General features: G+C 38.8%; 1 pseudogene; it reads left to right on the top strand.

The window, feature by feature from the left end:
- Nucleotides 1-371: 371 nt before the first annotated feature.
- LOC148931053 (uncharacterized) lies at nucleotides 372-8,823 on the top strand (annotated as a pseudogene).
- Nucleotides 8,824-9,189: the final 366 nt, after the last annotated feature.

The raw sequence follows: 9,189 nt of genomic DNA, 5'->3' as shown, positions 1-9,189 counted from the left end.
TAGGAATGAGGGCATTACATATACTACTATGAAGTATGAACTAAAGAAATAAATTTATGGAGATTTTGGTTTGTAGTCATACAATAGAAGAAGATAAATTTAAAAATATACATAATTATCTTATTTATTTTTTATGTGAAAATGAATGAATAGATCTCGTTACAATTAACATAAATATAATACCTTCTTAAAAATCATTTCATTCAATATTGTGTTCTTATGAAAAAATAAATACTAAAATTTCTTTGTATATATTTTATTCACTTCTGTTACTAGGAGTTGCTCTGATCAAATAAATTTCTTTGAAAAGAAATACTCCTAACACCCCCGTTTTAAATTCATAATTTTGGCTCCATTGAAGAAGGCGAACCATGGAAATCGACGAGGACGCTCCTATCGCTCAATCACTCAACACTCTGAAGCGAAACAACAAACTCGCTAGGAATAAGGAACAACTGCTGCCCCGACCCGAAGAGCCTGCTCCGCCGAAGATTTTGGTTTCTAAATTCGACTATTCCTTTGAGAATCACTTCAAGGCCGTTGATACCATCTCCAGACTATGTGGGCATGCCGAAACACTCGACGTTAGTGAAGCGGAGACTAAGCGGTTATCCAATTCTATAAATTTATTGAGGTATCACTTATCAGAGTAATTCAGAGAAGAAAGATGTTATAGGCGAGGTAACCTCACCTCAATTTTCAGCTGCAGTGGTTCCTCAGGTACTAGTTCTTTTTTCTTCTTTGCATATTTTTGGTGAACGTTCTTCATGTTGAATTATCTGTTTTCAATTCTACAGAAAGAGATTCGGAATGTTAGTGAAGTTGGTGTGGAAGTGGAACATGTGTAAGCTATCTTGGAATTAGCTCAAGTCATATTATAATCTGTTTACTTAGTATTGATTTCTTATAATCTTTCAGCAAAGATTTTGTAATACATGTCGATGGTGCGGTCTGGGCATTAGACTAGTGCCCTGGAGGCGATCGGAAGTCTGAGGTATTATTATGCACAAAGCTTTTGCTTGCGTCTCTTCTTCTTTGTATTTCCTTCACATGCTTTAAGAAAACTTTAACTTGTAACCACAGGGAAAAAAAAAGGGAAAAAACTGAATAGATTTACTTGGAATTTTCGACACAAACTAATGTACTTTAATGTGATGGAAAGCACCATCTGACTTAGAACGTGGTCCAATGCTTTTTACTCTGGATATCGTGTTTAAGGCATCTCGTACATTGTTTAGAACAAACATATCACTGATACTGTTCATGATTTCTTTCCTTCTAAACTTTGATTCAGTAGTTTATCGCCTCATATCATAAGATTGGCGCTTCTCTAACTGGAAGAGGAGTAATCCAGATTTGGTGTTTCTTGGCTATCCATGAGAAGGATGTACCTTCTCAAGTGAAGAAAAAAGCACCAGACAAATCTAAAGACCTAACTCTGGTTCAAAGGCCAAGAAAGAAACCTCTTGGTGACACCGTGGAGAAGATAGATTCTGATAACCAACATGTTCAACCTCTTGCCATTGAATACCCAATGGGTTCATCTGGAATAAATTCTTCTGAAGGAACTTATGGAAATACCAGTAAACCTGTAGACTGTGAAGGACATCTTTTCTTAACTGGTCCTAAAGGAAGAGGAAATAAACGGAAGGCCGTACAAGGAAACAAGATTCACAGTAACAGCTTGCACATTCTCATGCATTGTCAGCAAGGAGAACCACCGCTTGTGATCCACTAACATTAGAAAGTTTCAGTTTAGATTCTACAAGACCGGATACCAATATAACTTTGATTAGTTCTTCTGTGGATCCCATTCCAGTTGATGTTGCATTGTCTAGAATGGTCATGTGTTTAGCTCACAATGGAAAGGTTGTGTGGGATATAAAGTGGCGGCTAGCCAGTGCTTGTTTCTCTGAATCCAGAAATATAATGGGTTATCTTGTTGTATTACTTGGAAGTGGTGTTCTGGAAGTGTAAGATTTCTCCTTAAGTGATCATCTAATGTGGTATTTTCTACAATGTTTATTCAAATGCTGAATGTGGCATGCATGTGGGAGGTCCCTTTGCCTTATGCTGTGAAACATGTGTATCCTACTTCCCAGAAGCATATTGATCCCCGCTTCACCAAACTGCAACCAGTTTTTAGATCTTCGGTGTTGAAGTTTGGTGATAGGCAAAGGTAATTTAGCAGTAGATACTCTTGATGGAATCAATCCTGTTTAAAGTATTCCCGTTTTGAAGAAAGTGTCGTGAGATAATTGCACTTAAATGCATGAACTTTAAACAAACTAACGTGGCTCCTGAAATTCAAATTTCAGAATTTGAAAAAATATGACGTGGTTAGCTGCCGGTTGCTGAGGACTGAGATATTGTGTTGAAGAAGAAAAATATAAATGACAAAACAATGTTGTTCTCCTGTTCATGTGTGACCCTCCATAAATTTGTTTATTTATTTTACTAAAATGACAACAATTTTTGTTACACCTGAACAACCAACAAGCGACCGCATGTTTCAGTGACTAGAATTTGAATTTCATGACATGTTTGTTTGTTTGAGCATTTAATTGTAATGATCTATAGGGTCCGTTTGGTTCACGGAATTGGAATTGAATTGAAATTGGAAACCTATGGAATTGAATTGAATTCCAAATCCTTTGTTTGGAAAAATGAAATAATTGATATGGAATTGAATTTAAAAAATTGAATGTGAGTGTGTGTGTGTGTGTATGTGTGTGTTGTATACTGTGTGCACTGTGTGTGTGAATGTGTGTGCTATGTGTTGTGTGCGTGTCCGTGTGTGTGTTTGAGGATGTGTGTAGTGTGTGTGTATGAATGTGTGTTGTGTGTATGTGCGCGTGTGTTTGAATCATGTTGTGTGTAGTGTGTGTGTAAGAATGTGAGTTGTGTGTGTGTGTGCGTGAGTTTGAATCGTGTTGTGTGTGTGTGAATGTGTGTGTTGTGTGTGTGCTTTTGCTGTGTGTGTTGTGTGTGCGTTTTTGCTGTGTGTGTGCGTTTTTGCTGTGTGTGTGTAGTGTGTGTTTGAGGATGTGTGTAGTGTATGTGTGTGTGTGTGTGTGTGAACGTGGTGTGTGTATGTGATTGTGTGTGTGCAATGTGTGTAAGAATTATGCATTGTGTGTGAAGATTTGGAATTGAAATTCAATTCCAAATCCAAAATAATTTATGATATCAAACACTAGATTTGGAATTGAAGGCCTCAATTCCAATTCCATACCTCCAATTTCGTGTACCAAGCGCAACCATAGTGACATTATTGTGGAAACCAAAGTAGAGATGCCCAAGGTTTTCGGTTCCGGTGGTTAACCGCGAAACCGGAACTGTGACAAAAATCTTGAATCGGAACCGTCATAATTTGAACCGCGGGCCGGTTCCGGTTCCAAATTTAATGAACCGAAACCGTCACCGAACCGCAGGTTCCGGACGGTTCCGAACCGCCGGTTTCACGGTTCCGGTGAGGTTTTCGAGGCGGTCAGCTTTTGGCAGGCATGGGTCGGCTTTTTCAGGCGGTTTTTGACCAAAACCGGCGGTTAACCGTGAAAATTGGCGGTTAACCGCCAAACCGGCGGTTTCCGGTTTTGGTGCGGAACACAAGGCTGACACGTTGCAGCTTCGATGGGATGGTTGAGTGCAGGTGGTCAGACGGTTTGTTGACCAAACCGGCGGTTTCGGGTGTAAAACCGGCGGTTTTTGACCGTTTTTCAATTTTTTTATTTTTTTTAAATTCGAATTTTGAATTCAATTTCAGATTTCCCCCCAATTTTTATCTATAAATACTCCCCTCTATCCTCACTTACATTTACCCCACTCTCGTGTTAATAAGAGTTTCTCTCTTCAATCTCCCAATTCTCTCTCTTTGTCTCCCATTTCTCATTGTGCTATTTGTGCTTACATTTGAGTTATTCAAGTGCTACTCTTATATTACGCATTGTTATACTTGATCTATAGTTCTATAAGTTGTCTTTCTCAATTGCTAAAACAAAAAAAAATTATAAGTCCATATTTCTACTATAATTCCATAAACTATCAAGATGTCTTCATCCCGAGAAGGTCGTATTGATAAGGGAAAAGGAAAGTCCAAGAGGCCAAGTCGAAAATCCGTTATTGATGAGATTTCTCAAAGGAACGTGGATATGTGGCAGGTTAATATTTATTATCTACTAATATTATTAATTATGAATTACATTACATTATTGTTCATAATGTTATTTGATATTTACACTACAAATATTATTTGGTAGAATCGAGAAGAACAAGATATGGCCAATGCTATTGCTCTCTCCCGCTCTCAATCCCAAGGCGGACGTGGATATGGTGGCGATGCTTATGTTGGTAGTGGTAGTGGTGCTCCCGGTCCCGGTGCCTATTCTCAACAAATTCCAACCCCGATGAATCTTGATGACGACGATGATGATGATGACGAGGAGGAAGAGGAGGAGGAGGCGGAAGAGGAACAACAACAAGAAATGCCACCCCCACCACCACCAAGGAGTCGTCGTGGTCGTGGTCGTGGACACCCTCCTCAACCTCCTAAACCAGTTGAAAGGACTTTAACCTCAGATATCATGGTCAAACATTTCAAGAAGGTACGGGATAGTACCGGTCCGAACACTTTTAATGTGTATTGCAACTATTGTGAAAACGTATACACATACGAAAGAGTGGAGGATATGGTACATTTACCCGTCACATGGAGAAAGCGCATCCGGTCGAGTTTGGTATCGCTCCAACCCAAACTCAACTTAACTTTCAACATGGAGGCGGGACCAGGAGTGGGACGGGTTCATCCCAAACATCAGGTATGTGTAGCAATACTCTTTTAAAATATGATCATAAAAATGCTCTTAATGTGATGTCTAGATTTGCTGTGATGAAACATTTTCCATTCAATGCTTTTGATAACGATGCTTTTGAGTCGAGTATGCGAGAAGTTTATAATGCCGCTGCAAGAAAATTGAGTCGAACTTCTATGACTCGAGTTGTTGTTAGACAATGCATGGAAAAGAAGGTGCAATTAGGTACGTCTATTGTTAACTTGGGTCATAAAGTTTCGATTTGCTCTGATGTGTGGATTGATTGTTTTTGCAAAAATTCATATATGGGCATTACTGTGCATTTCGTTGATCACAGTTGGACTTTGAACAAACGTTTGATTGCATTTCGGGAATTTCCCGCACCACACATTGCACAAGCAATTGCTCAATTGATCATTCAAGTTTTGAATGAATTTCAATTGATCAATAAAATTTTTTCTGTTGGTTTTGATAATGCAAGTGCTAACACTGCTAGTATAGATGATCTCATCAGTGCATGTTCTCCTGTTATTGATGGCAAATATTTTCATGTGCGATGTATTGCTCATATTTTGAATTTGTGTGTTCAAGATGTGATCGATTTGTGGCAAAAGTATGTTGATCCTATTAGAACTGCTGTTAAATTGATTCATAACAAAGCTCCTATTGGTAGAGCTTGGAAGAAATATTGTCATAGCAAGCAGTGCAGGTACACCAATTTTCGTTTGGATGTTTCAACTCGTTGGAACTCGACGTACGATATGTTGGAGTCGACTTTGAACCACATTGAGTATTTATGTGATTTTTTTAGAACTTGCCCGCATGTTCCTTCTGATTTGCTTTTGATACCCTCTTATTGGGACCACAGCATGGATTTGTTTCGATTATTCCAAGCTTTCAAAAATGCCACTGTTGAGTTATCCGGTGTTTATTATCCTACTTCTGTGCGCGTTTTGGAGCATTGCATGTATGTGACAATTGGTTTTAAGACATGTGTGCAAAATACTCAATTCATTGAGTTGAAGGCTATTTTGTTTTATATGGTTGAAAAATGATTGAAATATTTTACGCGTATTCCAAATGTGTTTTTGATTGCAAAATGCTTGGATCCAAAGTGGAAGTTGCATGGTGTGCATAAAATTTTAGACATGTACTATGGTTGTTTGCACGATTTGGATTTTTCTCAACTTCGCGAAATGGGCTTGACAAGAGGAGAAGGCTTCGAACTAAATCTTCCGAATGTTGAAGAAATCAAACTAAGGTTAGATAGTGCGCTTCGTGCTCTCTACGGGGAATATGAAATGCGATATAACACCATTCACCAGGTACGTGCTCCTCCTATTCCTTCGACATTTGATGGTGGCGGGAATTATAGCAATGTCATGATTGGTCCCGACGTAGTATCACAATTGCAAGATCTATACGGTGCTACAACCAATAGGACTAGAGCTACTAGTGAGTTAGATATATATTTGGAATCGCGCTCTATTTTTCAAGATGCAGGCCCCCCTACTCAACAAATTGACATCCTTCATTGGTTGGGAACACATGACAAAGAGTTTCCGATACTCTCGATAATGGCTAAGGAGATTTTCGCCGTTCCCGCTTCCACCGTCGCCGTGGAGCAAGCTTTTAGTGTCAGCGGTTGTGTCCTAGACGACAAAAGGAGCAATCTCTCCGCCAAAAACATGGAAGCCACTATGTTACTTGATGATTGGGCAAAGACGGACATGAGAGCACAAGAGCCGGATTTCGACTTCCGTGTAGAGAGTGATGGTGAAGAGTTTTCCACCGATGACGAGGTCGAAAGCGAAGGCGCTCAACAATATCAATGACGGGGGGCGGTGAACGGCGAGCACGGCCGGCCAAAAAGGTAAGCAAGGTAAGAGAACTACGTGGGCTTTGATTCCTCAATAAAATTGTGGATACGTAGGCAACTCAACTTAAATTTGAAAAGTTTAACTTTGAAAGTTTAAGTTGAGCTCAAGCCCTTTTCAATTTTTTCCTTTTCCCCCCCATTTCATGGTTTTTTTTATTTATGTTCCGACGACACTTGTAAATTATATCACATTGTTGTATTATTGTAATGTATTGACAATTGTATTATTGTAATGTATTGTTGTCCGTTACAAGTTACAACTCAAATTCAATAAAATTGATATGATTTTCACATTATTCGTCTTATTTCAATTTAAATTATCCATTGCCTTGTTCCAATTTACTGTATAAATCCAAAATTCCAAATTATATAGCAAAAAAAAAAAAAAAACCCGCCAGAACCGCCAAACCGAACCGGAACCGTACGAAAACCGGCGGTTGGGAACCGGAACCGGAACCGCCGGTTTTCGAACCGGAACCGGAACCGTCAAAAAGCCTCACGGTTCGGTTCCAGTTCCACATTTCACCAAACCGGAACCGCCGGTTTACGAACCGTGGGCATCTCTAAACCAAAGTAGTTGGTATTTATAGTGTAATTTACTCTATATGATCACCTTAATGATCCTTTTGGTGAGGGAAACTTAAATAGAGTCGTGAAAATATTATTTGTCTTCATTGAAGAACATGTAAAACAGTATACGGCTGGTTTCATCATTGATGAATTTTGTTTCTTCCTACTTTTATTCTAGTGATCCCTTTTGTCCGTTGTGGGTTAAACCTTTTATGGGCACCACATATGGTTTGGACTGGCTTCCAGATCCAAGGTATAGGTTAACCATCCCTGGAGCTAATCCTAACTCTCTTTGTATTATATATATGAGTTGTCAACCTTTTTGTTCTGCTTCTAGATGTGTTTATGGAGCCATGGAGGATGAGACAATGTGGTTACTCAGTTTAGAGAGGGCAACACATGATATCCCACTTACAGGAAACTATCACAATGTGGCATCGAAGCATGAGTTCCATAGTTTTCACTGTTCCACGTTTGCAATATGGAGTTTGCAAGCTTCAAGGTTCACAGGTTTTTTCTTTACATAAATATTTCTTTTTTTTTACTTCAGATTGCAGGTGTTTGAAACTCAAGTTCACCTCATGTGAAAATAAGAATTTCAGCATTATCCTCGTCTATGTTTTTGTCTTGGGATACACACAACATTTCTTATCCTGCCTTGGTGGGACTGGAACATGCTTTCGTGGTAATTGAGCCCCTCTATTTAAAACTCTATTATACACACGAAAGGCTGAAATTGTTGGTAGTGACATGTTTCATGAGTTTGATAAAAGAAAATATCCAAGTACTATTGATCATAAAAGCATTACTAAAGGACTGTAATGAGATCTAATTCCCTTAGGATGTTGAAAAATTACTCAAAAAGGGACAAAAATTGGAAAGAATAAGAAATAAACAAAGGAGGAATGTCCCTCGAATTGTTGTATAATTGTTTGAGTTATATATTATGTGCGGACGTGCAGTCATCTATTTTCCTCATCATGGAATGGAATCAAACATATTCTTACTTTTCGTCCTTTCTGCTATTATTACTTTTGAGTTAGGTATGGTTGCATATTGTGGCGAGGAAGGATCAACTATCTGCTCCAGGTGAACATTCGCTTATTTCACCCATCATTGTAAGATTTTATATTAATCGTCCATATCATTTCAAATGTATGTTCTCTTGTTTGAGTTTCTGTAATAACAAGTGACAATTAGTTGGTGTTGTTTCGCTTTAAGCAGCCGACGAATAAATCACTGAAGGATCCTTCGCGTAACCGTGTTCCCCACTATCTGTGTGGATCAATTTTGGAAGAGGAGTCCGCCATTGTGGTAGCCACCCCACTGCCCGACAGTTCGTTCCAGATAAAAAATCCGGACATGAAACGTACGTAGCTAAAACAACAGGAGAGAAGATACAAGGAGCAGAGCATTTGCCAGTCGATAGGTGGTCCTCCCAAGATTGTGGCAATGCATAGAGTGAGATGGAATGTCAACAAAGGTGGGGAGAAGTGGCTCTGTTCTCGAGGAGCTGCTGGTTTACTACGTTGTCACCACATTCACTCTTCTGTTTTCTACTAATTTCAACTCTCTACCTTAATTATTAGTAATTATAGCAATAAAATAATACATGTGATTCATTAATTCATTTCTTTCTTTCAAAGAATTGAAATCCTTCACCATCAGTTCCTTTCGCTTTTCAGCAGAATTTGTCAGTAAAGAGGTGGAGGAAACTCCAATTGAGAAATATGAAAGCAAGAAATGTTAGCATACATCTTCAAGCTTTCAAACTCTTCCAACAGACCAACTCTAATATACTACTCCGCCGTCTCATATTCTCACTTTGACCCAGACCTGTTACAATATAATTTAGGTTGACACAAAATAATAAGGAAATGAACCCGATCAACAAGATTTAAACTTAATTTAAACGATTTACATGGACCT

Source organism: Salvia hispanica, chromosome 3, assembly GCF_029641045.1.
Source record: "Salvia hispanica isolate PSC_SH4W2 chromosome 3, Shi_PSC_v1, whole genome shotgun sequence".
NCBI classification, from domain to species: domain Eukaryota; kingdom Viridiplantae; phylum Streptophyta; class Magnoliopsida; order Lamiales; family Lamiaceae; genus Salvia; species Salvia hispanica.
Note: the sequence above shows the minus strand (reverse complement) of the source record. Positions and strands in the feature narration are given on the sequence as shown.